At 37.3% G+C, this 20,227-nt stretch overlaps 1 long non-coding RNA gene across 1 annotated transcript in view; it reads right to left on the bottom strand.

The window, feature by feature from the left end:
* Nucleotides 1–19,961, bottom strand: part of LOC106098433 (uncharacterized) — a 59,022-nt gene extending 39,061 nt beyond the window's left edge. Inside the window, exon 1 of the long non-coding RNA XR_001224655.3 lies at nt 19,917–19,961. This is a non-coding gene — a long non-coding RNA (uncharacterized LOC106098433). The remainder of the gene's footprint in view (nt 1–19,916) is intronic.
* Between the last annotated feature and the right edge of the window lie 266 nt (nt 19,962–20,227).

Below are 20,227 nucleotides of genomic sequence, written 5' to 3' on the forward strand. Positions count from 1 at the left end.
ATTTAAATGTAGTTATGGCTATATTCATACAGAAAAAAGCTCTTATTTTCTCTGGAAAGATTTGCAGTCTATTATGAATGTTGACCAACCCAAAAGAAATGTATGTGTAACCCAGTCATAGATTACATATTGTTATAACTACACAAAATGTGTTCTTTATACCTGACTGTTAGGACCATCAAGCCTGTGGTTATATTCATTATCAGTTAGAGCCCCTCCTCATTGTTCTTCTTCTTCTTTGGTGCAACCCTACCCCTTTGGCCTCTCCCCTTTTCTACAATTCCCCTGTGGGAGAGGTGGGTGTCATTTCTTTCCAGACCCTGTACAACACACATATAATTCATATTTAGCCACCCTGATGTTTCTGACTGCGATTTTAGTTCAATTATTGTCATCATTATGTCTGTTTTTTGTTAGATGCTATAAATGTGTAGTATGTGTGTGCCACAAATGTGTTTTAGGCGCCATTAACGCTAGCATGAATATATAATTCTGGCTAGCTTGGGAGTTGTGATGGGTTGAGCTAACCCTCTCCCCCACTGTTTGTATTTGGTTGTAGGAGCTGGAGCGAGCAAGTTATTTACTTGGAGGTCTTTCTTTTACCTTTCTTTGTCAGACACAACGCAGAAACACACCGGTTACATATGTCCTATTTGTTACAAGTATTTACAGCATTTTTGAAGTTGTAGTTGAATAGCCAGCAGTTGACTGTGGTAAATAAATTAAAAGTGTTTCTATGTCAATTTGTTCCAGACTAACTTCACATCCTCAAATGTGTAGTATTCAAGGTTTTAATCTTACTATGGCACAATGATGTTTTAGGCTTTTATTGTGAAAATTACCATACTTATATATACTTATGCACAACACAAACCTTAGACACACTCATACACACCAGTTTTATGCATATGGTGTAGATAACATTTTAGCCTTGCCCTACTTTGTGTGCCCCCAGACATTTCTGTAGTAAGCAGGGAATCATCCAGCCAAGGTCAAAATTCTTGTAGGGAAACTGTTTTACTATCTATTGGATCACCAAAGGCGCTGAGGGTATTTTATCCTGGGTTAAAATATACCACTGATCCTGGAAGCCTGATGAGTTTGTGTCTCTCTGTCACCTACACTGACTCCAAAGCAGATGCTCATCATTTGTTTTAGTCAAGCGCCTCTGTTGGAGAAGGTCAAGGAGGGTGAGTGGACCGTGCCTCGTACAAAGTATGTATTCACACTGTTAAATCCCATATTGCAGCACTAATCACTCCCGCAAAACACTGCGTGTCACGTCTCTGCTGCTTCTTTTTGCCACTCCCCAGACATACAAACAGCCCTTGGATGTCTCAGACTCTGGTAATGTGACAGTGAATGTTGGGGGCTTTATTTTAACTTGGGATTTAATGAGTTTCTTGATATACCCTGGGGAGAGGGGTACTTATCAAATGTCTTTAATGAGATCCTTTTGAGGAATCGAGGAACACTTGTATCACTCCGTAATAGAACTTAGACAAAAAACATCAGTGTTGCAATGTCATTTGATAAAAGGATAGGTGAGAGGAATTACACCAGCTCTAAACAAGCCTCAGTATGGCACAAATAAATCCAGCCTTGTGCCCTTGGTGGGAGTTGCACATTAACCATGATAAATGGGATAATGCAACATGCCTTAATTAAATGGGTAATAAGTGATCATAAATTATCTGCCTTTATCAATGACAAGACGTGGCGTCAACAAGTCTCTGTCACAGTTTACCATAATTGACACAAACAGAAGCTACACTTTTACAATCACGGCCATGTAAACAAGCTAACTAGAGGACAAATCAAACAGACATTACTTGTAGCATTGTCTGCTAGTGCAAGTTCAGCTGAACCGATGCTTATTCTGAACAAAGAATAGACTGAAAAATCCAGAGATCTCAGCACCCAGCAGGGCAATCATTGTGTCACTGGTATTGATCACCACCCCCATCAGGCCACCAGAGATGTTTTAAGATTATTTTGTGCTGTGGAGTGGTAAAAACCTTACTTATGGCACTTGTAACAGTTTCTTATCAGCTCTTACACCAGGCGTTACCTTCTCCAGATACCACTATATGCTTTCAATATCTATTTACTGTGCTTACAGGCGTTAGGAGCACTTTCACAGAATGCTTTCCTTCTACCTTTAACTTAGTTAAAACATTTTTTCCCCAAACAGAGATTTAAAAATACTGGAATACAAGGTTGAAACTTCAGCTCCTGCGCATTTTGAGCAACTTCTTTGAACTGGCAAAACACATCTGCATATGCTCATAAAAATACTTGATTTTTCTTTACTTTCATACTCTCCCTGTGTTGTACTAAAGGTTCCTCATAGATGCAGACTCAGACGTGGGTCACAAGAGACTATTACTGTTAAATAAAAAAATATTTTGTGGTAGAAATAATATAGCGTGTGCTGGGAGTGGAACGTTGTTTACCTGTGTGAAAGGATATTATTTACAGAGCCATCACCAGAGAGAGACTACCCTCATATGACTGATGCAGGCATATGAGAATGGGAGCGACTGCTTGTGTAAGCAAAACATCAGCAGAGCAAAACTGGCAGTCTGAGAAGAGGACCCTCACTTTTGATGCAAGTATGCTGCAGTTGTGTCTTCAAGACGTGTATCAATCACACATGTGTACTGTAATAAATGGGCTAACGACCAGAAGGGGTGTAGGGGATGGGGCAAAGAACATGGATGATCGTGACAGCAAATATTTTAAGCAAAGAAAGATTTTGTTTCAGCCTGCAGCTGCTTCCGCAGAGCAAACTTTACAATTAATATATTCTGTTTTTAGCTTAGTAGAGGCAAAGTTTATATATGGCGAAGTCACAAGAAAATCAGCATCACTTTCTTTGTCTAAATATTCATCATCATTTGCATAATGCTATTGGGACTTAAGATTATTTCACACAGCAAAACCAATTTCAATGGCTCATTCATGTTGCATGCTTATGTAGTCTTAATGGTCATCCAACTGTGTAATTGGACATTTTAACTGTTAAACAAGTTAGTAACAAGCAACACACTAGACACGACCAGTGCATTAAAATTGAATGACAGTTGAATACCAAAGGAATATGGCCATCAGTGTCCACCACTTAACTGTGCCGTACATTTAAAATCCGCAGTAAATGGAGATTATGTCAAAATGTCCATTAAACACTATACAGAATGATGAATAATATTATTGCCATGAGCCTTAAACCTTCAGAAATGAACTACAATGACTGTCAAATGACCCAAATGTGAAATCATTCCTCGAGTTTTCTCTCTCCCTCTCTCTTTTTTTTTAATCTTTGTGTCCTTTTGGAATATCAGCTTAGGAGATTAGAGGCTGGGAATCAGTTAGAGTTAACTATGACAAGAGAATGACAGTTCATTTAGATGGTGAAAATTGCTGGTGGGATTTCCACAGGAGTGCCACCAAGCTGGGTTAATGCTGTTTGTGATAGCAGCTGACAGGACGCCTTTTGGGACAGAGAATTTGGGACTCTGACCTTTCCTTTTGACAGAGGTCACAGTTTATTTTTTGCGTCAATACTTATTGCTTCAGTTTGGCAGTCTTGACACTGGGGAGCATTTTAAAATCTCAAAGTGGGGGGGGATAACCACCTCTTTTCAATAAATGATAATAGTGAAAACTACACTAACGTAATAAGCAAGGGAATTAATTTAAAACCAGCTACTGTGAAACTGGTAAGTTTTCATCCTATGAGTTTGTCTGAATGTCTGTCTGAATTAGGGATGAACCATTCTGACATTTGGATTGGAATTCAGTCCAATCCCAGCTCGAAAAGCTGGAGATCTGTGTTATGAATAACTGTGGGCCAGTCTCTTTAATTCATTTCTCTGTTTGCTTTGCCACATGGAGACAGCAGCTAGAAGGTAGCATGGAGGAAGTTGACAGCAAAGCAGCAGCACTTTGGAAAAATTTCAGACTTGCTACACAAACAGCTTGTTTTGGTGTGTTTGCAAAACTTTTTACTTAATTGCAAACGTCATCAACATGATTTATATTGTTTCGCTTCAGCCGTCTCTTGTCACTTTCCACTGTGTGTGTGTGCGTGTGTGTGTGAGAGAGAGAGAGAGAGAGAGAGAGAGAGAGAGAGAGAGAGAGAAAGAGAAAGAGAGCAAGAGAGGGAAAGTGCAGTCAAGCTAAGAACTGGTATGCAGGAGTCTGATGACTCAGTCTGTGTTAAAATAGGACTAGTGGAAAAAAATTAGATGAATAATACCAATGCATTTTAACAAATTTACTTTGACCATTCAGTATTTCAGTATACCAATTCAGTTCTTGGTTGTATTTATTTCTTATATTTCATTTTATAGATTTAGGAAAGTGATGTCTACATTGATTCTGATATTGCCTTACATGTGAACACTTTTCTCAAGACTCCCAGGCGCTACCTCAGAGTGATGATTACAGCTTATAAATGTAAAACTGCTACTGGACAAATACTCAGTACAGTCTAAACCGACATCTCTGTAGTTCGTTTTTTTTTAAATCAGGTTGCTCATTAGCATCAGCCTCAAGCTTAGCTACTCTTCCTGCAGTCCTTGCACATTCAGTCTAATAATAATAATAATAATAATAATGATGTATACTTTATTGATCCCCGTGGGGAAATTACTTGTTTTTCTCTGCATTTGACCCATTCACTCAGTGACGCAGTGGGCAGCCACTAAGCAGGCGCCCGGGGAGCAGTGTGTAGGGACGGTACCTTGCTCAGGGGTGCCCCTAATACATAACCTAAAAAATTGCCTGATAAAAAGACATCACAAGAATGAGAATCAAAAGAAGGAAACTGACATTCATACAATAAATAGACATTCTAATAAACAATACTTATTCTCCACTGTAATTTTTTATTTATTTTTTATTTATGTGTCTATTTATGTTGGTGCATGTCCCAATTACACATTTCTATATATTACATGCATGCATATTTTAATTCCAAGATCAATTTGCTCTCATAGTCACAAGACACATATGCATCTCCATTCCCTGACATCTTTATCCAAACAATTTTAATTACAGTTCTTATTAATTTTGATTACAGTTTTAATATTTAAACTGCTCTAATATCTAAATTACTGTGATGTACAATATAAGATGGTAACCGTTTCATAACTCATTAAATTACTGTTTTTTGTATATTGCTTACTTTTGACAATGTACATCTATTTTCTGTTGCAGCTCGTGCTTGATAACTACGTTGACTAAAATGTAAAAACAGTCGTTAATAGAATACATTCACCATTCTTGTCTTTAGTACGTGACTCATTAAACTTAATAGTGTATATGCTGATCTCTGTCCAACAGTTATGCATGATAATCTAGTCTGGCTATCTTTTACAATAGTTCTGTAAGCACATTCCAATGCACATCTTGCTGCTTCATTCTGAGATATTTGAACAGATCGCACTGGAATAATCAAGCTGTGACAAAATTAATACATTTAGAACCTGTTTTATATCCTCTGGTTCATTAATTTTAAACCTCTTCTATCCACTCACAGACCTCCACCCATTTTACCTTCAATATTATCAATATGTTTAGACAATGGTCATTTACAATTAACAGTTATACGTAATAGCTTTGTCTCCTCCACTTGCTCAACGGGAATATTCTAAACACTCAGTCGAAGTATTTGTTGTTTTTTGGTTGATTCCTTGCTTGGATCGTTATATACTTTATTATGGTAACATTAAACATTTAACTTGAACTAAAATAAGCCAAACTTCTCACACATTACATAATATGTAGTTGAAGTAAAAAATCTGTTTAATATAGGGGTGTGATGTGACCGATTGTATGTAGATAATGGGCAGAGCTACCAGAAATCAACTGTTGGTTTCTGGACTGGACATTTCAGCATTCTGGCCACTGCTGGGCTGGCAAAACACATTTAACTTAAATTTAACTAAACCTAAGCACAACGTCACATGCCTGCTAAATAAGACAATAAATTTACCGAAATTGGAGCACAAATTTCTTGAACCAGTTCCAACAATCAGAAAGTCATATTTTTTTGTCAGATAATTCCACTAAAGCGTTCCAGAAGGTGAAAACAAAACCACACCATACAGAATAGTAGGTCAGTGACTTATTATTAGCCAAGATGACTTTCTGTGTTAGGGCACCTGTGGAACAAATAAGCCATCCCCCTGATTCCAGTATCCATATGGATGAGTTATAAAAACATTCACCCACCACACAGGTGTTATGATAGAATCCACAGAGGCCAATCCATGTCAGGTTCCATTATGCTGTAAAGTTGGTCACTCAACGTGGGAGACTGTAAGGAATAACACATTTTTCCAAACATGAACTCCATAAAGTGTTGGGAGAATCAGATGGGACATTTTTAGAAGTTGCCCTGTCTCAGGGGCTTTTATGTTATGCAGCACACAACAGGAAATGCTCTTTTTGGAAATGGTGCAATTATGGTGCTGCCTGTGTAGCGCTTGCAGAGGGAAGGACATGTGAGGACATGTGGATAGACTTCCAGGTGTTCTCTGTGAATTCACCAATTACCCGCTCTGTTCTCACATGGGGACAAACATAGATTGTACTGGCTTTTTATTGGGGAATCAGAAAATGAACGACAATTTAAACTACTGCTGAAAACTCATTTTTATAGGTCAGCTTTTCCCTAATCTTTATCAGATTAATTTTGATTGTAGTTTTTACATCTGATGTGTGTATAGAAGTGTGAAAGTTGGAATGAATGAAGACTGTGTGTCTGAGTCTGTGTCTGAAACATATATATACTTATTTTTAATGTGTGGATTTATTCAAACTGTGAATCACTTTGCAACTTTGTGTTTTCACATGCACCTCCTTTGGATAATGTTTAGGGCTGCAGTGTATGTGTGAAATTAGCTTAATTCTGCTTCAAAGTCACAAATTCAGTGGTATTTATTTCAGAATTTGAAGCATTAAGCCTTTGCAGAAAGCTGATTGTACCTTTGGTAAAGAACATAACTCATTTCATTTTTCTAATAAAAAATATAATTCCTTTTTCAAAATAATAATGTCTTAAGTCACATTGATACACATAAAGACTTCATTAAAATTTGATAGGTGAACAAGAACATTTGTTGGTGAGAATCCAGGGGAGGATGAGGATGCCTTAAATATCAGTCTCACAGCACTCTGGAAGAAGGATCTGGTGGTAATAGCCACATCAACTCCAGACATAACACATTACTGTAAATACATTATAGCACTTCCTCAGCTCGGATCAAATGGCAGGTCTACATCTACGTTTTCAGTGATCAATATTTTTGATGGAGCAACTGTTCTGTGTATGCCTGTAACTTTCTAAAACCTTTGAGGTGCAAGGATTTCACTGTGTGAGGGAAAAAGATAACATTTACACCTCCCACATTCTTTCCAGTGAGCTAAACAACCAACATGTCTCAGAGAAAAACGGGTGGGTAGAAGGTCAGGACGCTGTCATTTTGCAAAAAATGGTCACTTTCAACTCTTCCAAGTTTTTTTTTGGAAGCTTTTTATTATTTCACTTATAATTTATTCATTAAGAATATTTATATGCTTTTCTTGTAGCTTGCAGCTGTAAAGACATGTTGCCCTTTACCTTTACCCACAAGCAATACAATCCATAATATCTTTCTCAATTCTATTTTAATTGCAGATTATATTTGTTTGGTCCAAAAAGTTTACTATTGCATTTTTTTACAGTCACAATTAATACTAAAAAGTGGGGCACAGACACATTTCAATGAAGAAAATTATGAAAAGTGAACAAAAAAGGAATTCATACAATAAATGGAACAATTTAATGTGAAACAATGTTCAGTTATTTTTGAATTAGCTTTCATATCTTAGCTTTGGCAGACAAATGTGGTGTTTTGAGCCATTTTTATATTTATTGTTCATATTATAAAACAAAATATGTAAAAAAAAAAAAAACTATACATATTTATCAAACATCGAATGAATGACTTTTTTCTTTTAAAATTTCATCGCTGGAACTTAAAAATCTAGTTTCAGAAAAATAAGACTGTTAAAGACTGTTCGCTCAGTCGTATGCAAAGCTATATGATGATACACTGGTGTTCTTATTATATGCAACCCATCTGTTACTATTTTTCCTGGTCTTCTTCAACTCTCTGATATCTGGTTCTTTCATTTTGTCTATAATGAGTAAGAACTAGTGATGAAAAATACCTAATCAGCCATCTGTGTTACACTCTTATTCTGCCATATAAATCGTATAGATTTGAATTATTCCCATTTAATTGGTTCAGTATTTAATTTTGGTGCAACTTGGCAGGAGATTGTCGCTGTCCAGTAATGAACCAGTCCTTTCTGAAGTAAGATATTCACGTAGTTTGAACTGTTTCACAGCCTAACTTCATCAAAGTTTAAAAGAGAAAAAAAAAATATTATATGAACTCTGAACTTTGACGTTAGTCCAAAGAAAGTTAAAAGGAAATTAATGCACTACAGTCTGTTTCACTCTATTTAAGATGAATAATGCCACCGAATAATTGCTACTAGATGGTAGCCACAGCTTATGTTTCTATTCGTTTCAAAACCATGTCAGTAATTAGACTTTATTTAAAATTAGCTCCAGTCTGTCCATTTAAATGGGGTAACAGAGCAAAGTATGAATCAGGCTTTCTGTGTGCAATGGCAGAGCAGCTGGTCTGACAGATATTAGCTCCTTTAGTGTGCTGACCACTTCACCAGGCCTGATAATATAACTCAGAAAATTGGATATGGTCAGTGAGGGACAAGTGGAGTGAGGAAATCAGAATTACTCCTCATTTATATGTGATTTACATTTTTTCCATTGGTCTTTAAAAGGCCGGCATTGGACTCAATAAGAAGATTAAAAGCAAATATAGTTTTGACAAACCAGGGGCTCGGGTGAGAGCTATTCACTTTCACGTCAGCTTTAAGTCGAAAACTTGCTGTCAGGCCTGGTTGCTACTGTAGCTTATTGGGGATTTAAGTGTCTTTTTGGCCCATGTTCTTTTAACCAAGTGTGCTGTGTGTTATTTTAAATCAGCGATAATATGTGAGTTGTGGGATGAAGAAAAGTAGAATTACACAGAAGTTTTGACCCTATAGCTACAATAATATATATTAAACAGATTCATACTGCACAGCTTGTAAGACCGCCACTACATTTTTATTCTCTTGGAAGAGTAGCTTTCAGTTATTATGTCAGAAAAAGCACCATAATGTTCCGAAATCGCTAATAAAAAAAGTGCGTCTCATCAGACTGTGATTTTAAGCTGAATAGAATCACTAGAGGCATTTTCAAGATCAATAGTTAATTTTTATCTTGGTGGATGAAAGTAATACATTTTGACCTCTCTCAATTGTGCTCAGACTTAGGCAGTGTTGTCTGCTGTCTCCATGCAACCACATGTCTTTATCCATTTTAGTGCTATCAGTGTCAAAGGCTTTGAGCTTCTTAGGGTTGTAGGGCAGAGAGGTCTAAAGCAGGCTGATGGCTAGATCCCACCAATGGCCATCATAGCATTGTGCTACACTGTATCCTGGCAAGGGAGTGTGCGCCGCTGGGACGTACACCCTGGGAGGCAGTCAAGGATTGAAACACTCTGTTATTTGGTTGACAGCTGACCCAAGTTACTCATGACCCCTCCAGTCTTTGCAATGACAGCTTCACCCCATGAGCTTCCTCTACCTGACTGGCAGAATTCCAGTAAGTTGACAAATACCAAGACAGACTAGTGCAAAATGATGTAGCACATGAACATGCCAATTCCATAAAGAGTGTCTCCTGCAAACAAAATAGCCCTCTGTGTGTTAACAGGTACTACATGGTATTATGTGCCCTTGCAATTGAGCTACTGTTGTCTTTTAAGTTTTGCTTGATGATGCTGTTGATTGTTTTTCTAAGACAAGGTTATTAGAGTAAACCAAAGCCCAAGCTAGGTGTGCCGGGGGAAAACACACACAAAAAAATACAAAAAGATTTCAGATGTCTTGTTTTTATTAGCTAAATAAAAACAAGACATCTGGAAAAAAAAAAAAATGAAAACCACCTAAGACTACACTGTGGAAGCACAAATGTGACATGGCATATTTGTAGTATTCTACAACTGTTCTTAAATATAAACTCTTACTCATGACAAATTATTATGCAAATCATTATACAGTAATAATGAAATAAAATTAAAACATAAACACATAAGCTAACTTAATAAAGATAAGCAAATGCACTCTGGAAACTCACTGAATGGAAACTGAATTAAAACAATAAAGAAACTAATGAAAATATAAGAAACTATAATAAGCCTGGGACTGGCTGCCAGTGCACACAGTAAGGGTACGGAATGAAGTCTGGATTTTGAGGGGGGCTATAAGTCAGCACTTTCTTTTGTAAAAAGCAAACAGATATTCTGCTCTCTCTAAAGAGATGGGATGAAATATTGAATAAATAAAGTGTAGTCAAAAGATAAGTACAGAGACGAATCTCAGAGTTCTACACAGAGTAAATCGAAAACAAACTATTTCCTTTTTTCCAGGCGAATCTTTTCCTTTCATTCTATCGCCTGTCATGATGGCAAAGCTGATAGTCTGTGGAAATCACCTCTATCGTTTGATATGCTTTCATGCACTATGCCTTGCAAGAAAGCTGAATAATTAATGTGATTGTTTACTATATTTTCCCTTTTTGTTTTGCATGTGAATCATCTAGTAACGGAGGGAATGTAAGCTTTTTGTAGCCCTTGTTTTGCTTTAACTCTGGGAATAAAAAAATAAGACATTATTGATATTACAAGGTCTGTTTTTCCTCTGTCAGACCTCAACCAGGCTTAATTGGCCATACTTCAGAGGGACAATGATCCTAAGCCAGAGTTGCCTTAGAAGATTATAAGTTGTGTGCTTACAATCCAGCAGACGTAATTGGGTGCTTAAAAAGTTAATAACTTTTGAATAAAAGTGCTCGTCAGCTTTTTAGCGCATCACATGTAATCTGTGACCAGGGCTCCAGAAGCCTGCATGCTAATGACGACTATAGGGATTTAATTAAACCATTTTGCTCCCCTTCCAGTATATTTGACTTCATGTTTCAAATGCATTCCAACTTAATTTCTCAGACATTATGATTTGAATAATGTCTTTGCATAAACCACTTTGAATTTAATTAAGATGCCCGTTTGTCTTCGGAAATCAACAGATGCCCTACTCTTAGTTTAAAATGTGTTTTGCCATACAGAGAGAGCAGACAAAAAGAGCTTGGTTTATGAGGATTAAAAAGTTTGTTTTTAAACATGACATGAAATATAAATCCTTAACCTTTGGCATTGTATCCTCTATCTCAACAATAAATACGTAATTGCATATTTAAGTACTAAGGACAAGAGAAATGCAGTGTTTGTGACTGAATCATGCTGCCAGGAGAGTTGTGCAGATTCTGATGACAGACTGCCCTTAGGTTAGCTTTCAGTGGAGAATAATTGAGTAATGAAAACCCAAATCAGATTTCTTGAAAATGAAAAATGGATTTTTCCACTGTGCATACAGTTTTGTGGGAGCTGTAAACATATAACAAGTCAATTCTAAGCTAGCAAAATTCATTTATAACGCGCTTTTAACAAACTGGGTCATTGTAAAATTCTTTACAGACCAACAAAGCAGCAAGGCACATGGCTAAATACTCAAGGAGGGTACTATTATTTAGAATATTTAGAAGTGTGTGTGTTTGAGTGCATCATTTCTTCGTACAACAGTGCACAGAGGAATACAACATAAACCACAGTACACAAAACATCAGGATTGCAGTCATTCGCACAGAGAGGATCAAGGTAAACTAGCAAGCTGTTCTAAATCAGGGGTGTTATATATGTTACCACTTCCTGCTCAGCGTCCAGTGGAAACATTCCTCCCAGAAGGCCTGTTAGCATACACTTGATAGCTCTCCTTGTTACCTCCATGATAAAACCACAAACAAACAGAAAATCCAGAACAAAGCTACTCCAGAACAAAGCAGGACAATGCTTTGTTCTGTATTCATCAACCTGATAAACAATAATAATCACAGTAATGATGTCTGTTCAAGGACGCTTGGGAGCCAGGGAGGTGGATAAGGGGATGTGCAGGGGGTGCAGGGAGGAGATGGGTGTTGTTAATCTGAGAGGATGTGTGGAGTTTAGAGGGATAGGGAGGGGTGCCATGGCTGCTCACACTAAGATAAGGCTGCCTTCCTGCCACTGCTTACCACAGCCTCAGCCTCTTCCCAACAACACAGGGCTAGCTGCTCCCTTCCTAGGCCAGGGATTTTGCATGTATGTGATAAGATGCTCCTGAGCATTGCAAATAGCACAGGTATTAGCCTGCCCTCTTCTTCACAAAGGAATGCCACAAAACAGCATGAGGGGACGGAGAGGATGAACCTAGACTGAAGCCAGCCACTGTTCTGGGTGAACAGATAAGTGGTGCTCTGACAAAAGGTTCAGAGAATGGAAGAGGTGGCCAGTGGCACCCCTGCTGGGCCAGATGAAGACAAGCTCACCATGTGGTCCCAAAATTCACATCCCACTTTTGTCAGCTGCAGTTGCCTTTAAAAAAAAAACAAAAATATATATATTTTTTGTTTTTATATATATATATATAATATATATATATATATATATATATATTAACTCAGATACTTTGCTTGATGCTCGCTCATAAATCTGACATTGAATTATTGTGGGTAGAATATTCATTATTTTGATGATTTGGCTTCCAGATATAAAGCCAGTAAGCCAAAGTGTAAGCAAAATAAAGAGACAGGCCAATTTTAACCACTAGACAAATAAACAAGATGACCAAAATATGTGCGACTTGTGTATTTGATATAATTAGTTTGCCCACACAGCACAAAAAGGCCACATCGTAATGAAGGGAAACTAATAAAAATCTGTGAAATTTCTTGTAATAAAAACACATTATGATCTGTGATTTTAATTTCTTCAAGGAGATGCAGCATCACTTAGGATTCAGCCAGGAAAAAGCATGACAGAGAGAGGGAATGGTGATGTCTATTTCCCTACCAATATGTCTAACATATTGCGAGCTCATGATTATAGGCTGATTGTGTGTGCTATATTAATTAGTATTCCATGACACGTGAACATTCCAGAGTAAGTCCCTCCACCACGAGCCACTTCTCAATGAAAAGAAATGAACAGATGTCCTAATCTACTCTACAGTGAGTCCAGGCAGACTTTAATTACAGTGTGCACAGTAGCACAAGTGAACCTGCCTGATTGAAGTAAACACTGTGTGATTGTCAGCACATTACTTTCCTCCAGAAATAACTTTTGCTTAATTAAGGACTGTGGAACTTCTGCTTAAAAGATATGCGTCACGCAAGACACTATCACTATCTGCTAAGTAAGCCACAACACAACCACGGACATATTGCAGACAGTGCAGAGTGTTTCATTTAAGGATGTACTTTCAGGGTGACCACTCTAAGTGCCCCTGTCAACTGCAGCCCTGACAGGCAGGGGAAACAGCTCACTGCACCACTGAGAGAAACAGCTGCTGACAAAGAAACAAAGTGAATCACTACTAATGTCAGGTGCCTGTAATTATTTCCCAAATTTTAGGAGCTGCAGACACGAAAATTCGACACCTTTGCTGCTCGTTTAAGAAATATATATTTCGCTCTTTATATCACCAAATACTACCTGTCATAAAAATATGTTTTAAGCTTGTGGGTGGAACTGCCAAAATATGTCTGTCAGGTCTTTGCATACGTGGACTCTTGAATTGTTGTGCGCTCAAACTCACCTTAGACTGCAAAAGGCTGCACTCAACTTGTCGTCCTTATCTAATCTTTCAAATATAGGGAGTTCTTTAGCTGAGTGAACTGCTTTGTTTGAGTTTTTGCCTTACTAGGGAATGTTTTAAGGGAGAAGGAGAGCAAGTAAGATGGGCAGTTTAGAACAGCGTGTATTTATCCTTTCCTCATTTGATCACTATTCAGGTTGCATTTTATATAAAAGATTTATGCATGAGATACTGTAGACTATTAAAATTATTGTACTGATACAGATGGCCTACAGCAAGCAGCCAAATACACACAAAGAGCCTTGTAGGAAAATATGCTGTCTGGTTAATTAAAGGTTAGCAAGCAATGATGACAATAACACCACACGTGTGCAGACACACACACGCAGAGGATTCTCAGTGACATACATAAAAAAGTCTGCTTGTCAAAACTCCAGTCAAAATGCTATTGAAAACAAGACCATGTAGTTCCATAATCAAGTAGCAAACCCAATTCCAGAAACCAAAAACATACAAAATGGGATATTTTAGTGAACTACAACAACAAGAAACCTGACTTGGGTTACTAATGTACAGTTCAGTTCATATGTTTTTGGATGATGACACTTTTTTTTACTTAATTAATTCAGGAGATGAGCGGTGATGGAGGAGCCAGATGAAGAGGGGGGAAAAGACATAATGAGAAAGATAGGATGAAAACATAGATGTAAAACTGTTGGAAATGATAATGTAAATGATCATATATTTGCGATCTCTAAATAAAAAGTAACTTTTAAAGCTTTCTACATATGTGTTCGGTCTCTAGTTGCATGAATAAAATGCAATCTCTCAGCCATTGTATTCACGATGGCTGTGCAACATGGAGGCTTCTACAAACCGACGACTGTATGTGTCACATAAAACTTTACATTGGCCATCATACCTTTTTTAGTATCCAGGTTCTACCACAAAGCCAACAGCAAAGTAGAAAATGGCCAAAATTTTTCCAAAAAATCTAACTATAAGCAGTGCTACAGCCTGTTCACTTCTGCTTTTCTTCCCTTTTGAAAATACATCCTTGGATGCTTGGTTGGGGTCAGGTGCTTTTGTTGTGTTTGCAGTAGTGGATAACAGAGCTCTTTCTTGCCCGGGCACATTTTGTTCTTTTCTTTGAATGTCTTCAGTGTTCTCGACCATTCACTAAGAAGTAACATGGATATATCCACCCATCAAAAGTTTTGGACAACTTTGCTATTTTTGTCCTATCCAATACTCGACTAAACTTTTGCATAAATATAGCAAAAGTACTCCTTTATGTCAGCGCATTACACAGAAATGTAATGTGTCTACAGTTCCAAACACTGGTGGTGATCAGATGTAATGCCTCGAGCACCTGATTTTTAATCCTCACAGCTTGGGCACTATGGGGCTTATTTTATTGGAGTGCCATGACAGTGGGTGATTTCACATTGCTCTCATACAATATTAATTGCATTGTTTTCCAGCAAAATGGAAAAAATTCACAATAATGAAAGTTGCAAAGTCAAATATTACATTCATTTTGTCTTTGTTTTTTCCTTTTAGGACATTGCCAGTAAAAATCTTCTTTGTGCACAAGCTATCCAAGGTAAAGTCGTTTTTGTTTTTCAAATTAAAAAAAACATGAAAGTGTCTGTTGAATGAATCAGTGAATGTCAGCTGTTCAGCAGATCATGAAGAACAGAGCAATATACATATTCACATTCATGGCTATTCTATACCCTTCAGCCAGAAAAATATCAGTGTTCATTGTGTTAATGTACAGTATATAGCTCTGTGCAAAGATTTTTTTTGTACTTTAAATTATAGATTCCCAAGATTACCCATTACACTATTCTACATGGACCACAAAACCAGGATTTTTACTCACATGGCACCAAATCCTGCAGTACTGTCAAAGCTGCTGCTGTCAGAGGGATATTCACATAGTGCTCATTCTGTGATTGCCTTGACACACTGGGTCATTGCAAAGACTGATCTAAGTTTTCTGTCAGTGTGCAGGGTTTCCAAAAGGGGAAAGGGAAATAATCTGTTTATTATCTGTTCCTGAATTGGTAGATTTCACTGCCTAAACACAGGAAAACAGTTTTTGGCATCTAAACGCTCCCAACCAGCTGGTGAAAATGAACAATGAAATCAACCAGGTGTGCTAACCATAAACATAAACAAAGTAACAACAACTTAGATGATTAGCAACTGCAAATACACCGAACCAATCTGCATTTCTTGCTTAAAACATTCAAAGACGGCTGATGACCACAGCACCCATAACACACATGAGCTCCCCTCTTTACATTTCCTAACAGTGACATCTGACAGGCTGTAGAAGCTTTCCGAGCAGTCACAGTGAGTTAAATCGAAAAAGCTGGACTCAGCAACAATCCACAAATATGCTAAAATAACTGACATTTTTTTCAGGGTATTGTATAGATCCATTGCTGCAATTATGGTAAGATGGAGACAAGAAAGATTGTCATCAGCCCCGACCTCTGCTTTCTCTGCAGGTAAAGGTCTGGTGACTTTGCGGTTCACCACAAGCCAATTTATTTACAGCCCTCCACTTGTGGCTGTGTAAATATTCTTCATGAGAGAGGAGGCTGTCACCAAAGCAACACACTTCATCAAAAACAACCCTTTCTTGTCAGGGGCTAATGTGAAGGTGTATATCACGCCATGCGCCCGCCCTCTGAGTAGTGAGATGCAGGGATTGTTACGAGTAATGGGACTCCCAGGGGGACTCTACACCTTCACCGAGTTTAAGTCTTCAGTTAGAAGGTGACACATAGTCTTGGCTGACAATAACCACAGGAAGCAGTGGGGTTGTTATGATACAATAAGCTACAACAGGAATCGCTGTTTATCAGGGTAGATTTAAGGATTCTTGCCACTTATTACATCATACAGATTCCTCATGCCAGCAGGCCCCCAAAGGCAGGTCATACTGTGTGTCTAGAAATTAAATTTCTTACCAGTTATGGAATGACGCATCTGCCTCACTATAACAGTAGTCATAACTGTAATGGTGAATAATGGAAATAATCATCTATATTTTTCTGTGTTGTCTGCAACTAGCCCGAAGTTTTCAGTGTGACCTCCTTAAGGAGCAGTTATTGGATTAGGCTGTCATGCCAACGGACTGATGCGTGATCAAACACTTTATTCTCCTCAGCAGTCTTTATTACACACAATCCTTGAGGGAGGATGTGACTCATAAAGAGCTGTTATGAATCACTTACAGATGGATGCTTAGCCTGCAGTTAGAAATGGACAATACAATATGAGATGGAAGCATCTAATTTGAATCATTGTGTGACTATTGTGCCATTATCAGTTCACTTTCATCAGGTTGTGAACCATTAGCATGGTTTCCATGCCTATTTTCCTTCTATAGCCTCTAAATGGAGGCCTGGATGAGGCCTGTGGTCTATTTAGAGGGACCTCCTGGGGGCTAATGAGCTCACCACTCTAGGATGCATAATTTAACCATAAGCCTCATTCCATGGTTCTCTGTGCTACAATAACTGAAATATTCATACGTTGTTTAAGCTGATACATTTGTAGATCAATTTACATCATGAAGAGGTCAAAGTAATTTGACAAATGCAACAATTTAGGAACATAAATAATGTTTTACATTATGAAGTCTGCTGTGGTGGTAATTCAAACTTAATCAAATTCATTCTTGGTTCAAGCTGCTGTAGACACACTGAAAATACAGTAATCGGGTAACTGCTAAAATGACATGTTTGGACTTCATATGTCCAGCATGTCTAATTTTAATTTTTCATCTAAGCATCATCTAAATAAAATTAAGTCTGCACTCTTTATATAATCTTAACAGAGTGTCAGTCTTTTACAGTTAATCATGTTGAAATGGAAGAAGGTGGTTATGTGTTCTCCTGAAGCTCTGCCACAGTTTCCCTCCAAAACACCTTACCTGTAGTTAGGTCCATTTTGGTTCTTGCTTAAAAACATTACTATAGGTCTGGAGTGCTAGACTTTGAAGGAATAAATAAATAAATAAATAAATAAATAAAGACAGAAGCGAAAGTGTAGAGCCTTCATACATTTGTATGGGACTTCTTGTGGCTAAGAAGGTTATTGAGAAACATCAAAGGCAAACATAATGCTCTGACCAGCTAACAATAACAGCTATCAAATAATATGATCAATATGATATCATAGCAAATGTGATCTAAGTGAAACATTTTAGATTTTAGATCAGTGTCCTGTAATAAGTAGAGGTATCAGCGATCACAGTTAAGCTAATGTAGTATGGTGGATGCAACTGGCTTGCTGAAACATCTCTATTGTATTGCATTTGCAGATGATGATGATGAACAGATATCTGCTTACTCCTGTGAAAAGCAGCAGTCTTGACTTCACTTTGAGTATCATTACACAGGCTTTATGTTATGAGTGAGTATTTAAACTGTATTTATGTTTTTTGCTTTTTTTAATGGAAAGAAAAACTTTTTTTTAAATAGCTAAAGTGCCCTTAAATGCAAAGACACATCAAGCAGTGATGTGCCAGCAAAGTGATCTTCGAAGACATCAGCTGTCAAAGGTTGACACAACACAGACTTCACAATCTGTCACAAAATTTATTAGAGGTACGAAGACGGTGTACTCTTAACACTAACTTGAAACTTCAGTTTATGGATGCACTGTTTGGAACGTGCTGCTTTACATTATGCCTTCACTTTCTTGATGAGTTCAATGGGAGTGTCAATAATATAGCCCTGACTGACTTTGACTATGAAACATTTTGCTTATCAAATTGACATTTTGGGCCAGCAGTTTTAATTTGATATAGAGTTAAAACTTCTAAAGCACTGTTTTGAAATTGTAGTGATTTCACATCCAGGGATGCTTTGAGGAGACAACACTGAAAATAGTGTGCTCTTAAAACATAGATACAAACCACAGGACATCAGGGCTGTCCTTTGGTCTTATAAGAGTCAGATAATTCTGTAATAGCTACTGCTATACAATTTGGACTACTAGACACTTACTACTAGACAGTATTCCTTGTGAGAAACTACAGCTGCCATCTGATCTTGGAGCTACAGTAGAAGGCATCCTTTCAAAGAAAATACCAAGTGTGTTGAGTCCTGCTTTACTACTTTGCTATGAGACATTTTATACTAATTTCACTTATACCTGTTGCCATAGAACCGCATCTTCCCAATAGCTCTTTAAAAACATCACAAAAATTATACTTTTATGCATAAAAATAACTTTAGTGTTATAGTAGTTAGCCAGTCGTATTTATAAAAGTAGCTTTATGTTGATAACTGATGCAAACATAGCAAACATGTTGATAGTGGCTTAACATACATAATAATAGAATATGTGTTGGAATTATTAAATTGAAACAACATATTTGTATTGCATATGGTAACTGAATACAGTAAAGATAAAATAGTTTAAATGTAAGCATGAATTATAGCTTACTGAGCTGTGAGATAGCTGTAAAGACTCGACATGAATAAAAATCATCATATAAAAGTCATTTGAATTCAACAAATTAAAATTAGAAAACTAATGCTGAATAAACATAATGTTAATGCGTGCAATTGTTGAGCCTATTTTTCATGTTAATCAAACTGATGTTTTTTTTTCAGTGCGGGGTACTCTGTTAAGTAATTACACTGGCAGCTGACGTCAGTATCTTAAGTGAGCTGTGCATGAGTTGACACTCATGTAAAACTAAAAACATTAATTTGCACCTAAGGTGATGATGATGTGTTTGTAATCACTCGTACATTTCAGAGTTAGCAATCAGAGGTTGTGCTTGATCGGCCTCTACTTCTTCATTGTTCCATACTAACACATAATGTTTCATCTTTTCAGTTCATTAATGAACACCAGAAGTTTCGGGGGGTTTGTTGTTTTTGTGTTTGAGTGTCTGCGCACAGGTGTGTGTGTGTGTGTGTGTGTGTGTGTGTGTGTGTGTGTGTGTGTGTGTGTGTGTGTGTGTGTGTGTGTGTGTGTGTGTCTTGTAATTATCTGAAGTACATTCTGGTTGGACTGTTCAAAAGAAATACCCAGTTCAACAAAACAAAATGAGACAATACCTCATCACACAGCCCACTCCTTTGCAACATCTTCAAAAGGGATAATGGCACCTTTGCTAGGATGCAAATATAACACAAGTATAAAATTATAATCATCTCATGAAACATGAACATCATTGAAAAAAAAAGAAAAAAAAAAAACATGAATAGTTTTTTTTGTGCATATTTATTTAACAACATTCATGCAGAGATGTGTCTTTTTTGAAAAGATAACAAGAGTTGGAAACAAAGGCGACAATACCATTTACTGTGATTAAAAGGATTTAGCTCATTATTAACTGTATTGATAATGCAATCACTATGTGATCATT

This window comes from Oreochromis niloticus, linkage group LG5 (assembly GCF_001858045.2).
Source record: "Oreochromis niloticus isolate F11D_XX linkage group LG5, O_niloticus_UMD_NMBU, whole genome shotgun sequence".
NCBI lineage: Eukaryota > Metazoa > Chordata > Actinopteri > Cichliformes > Cichlidae > Oreochromis > Oreochromis niloticus.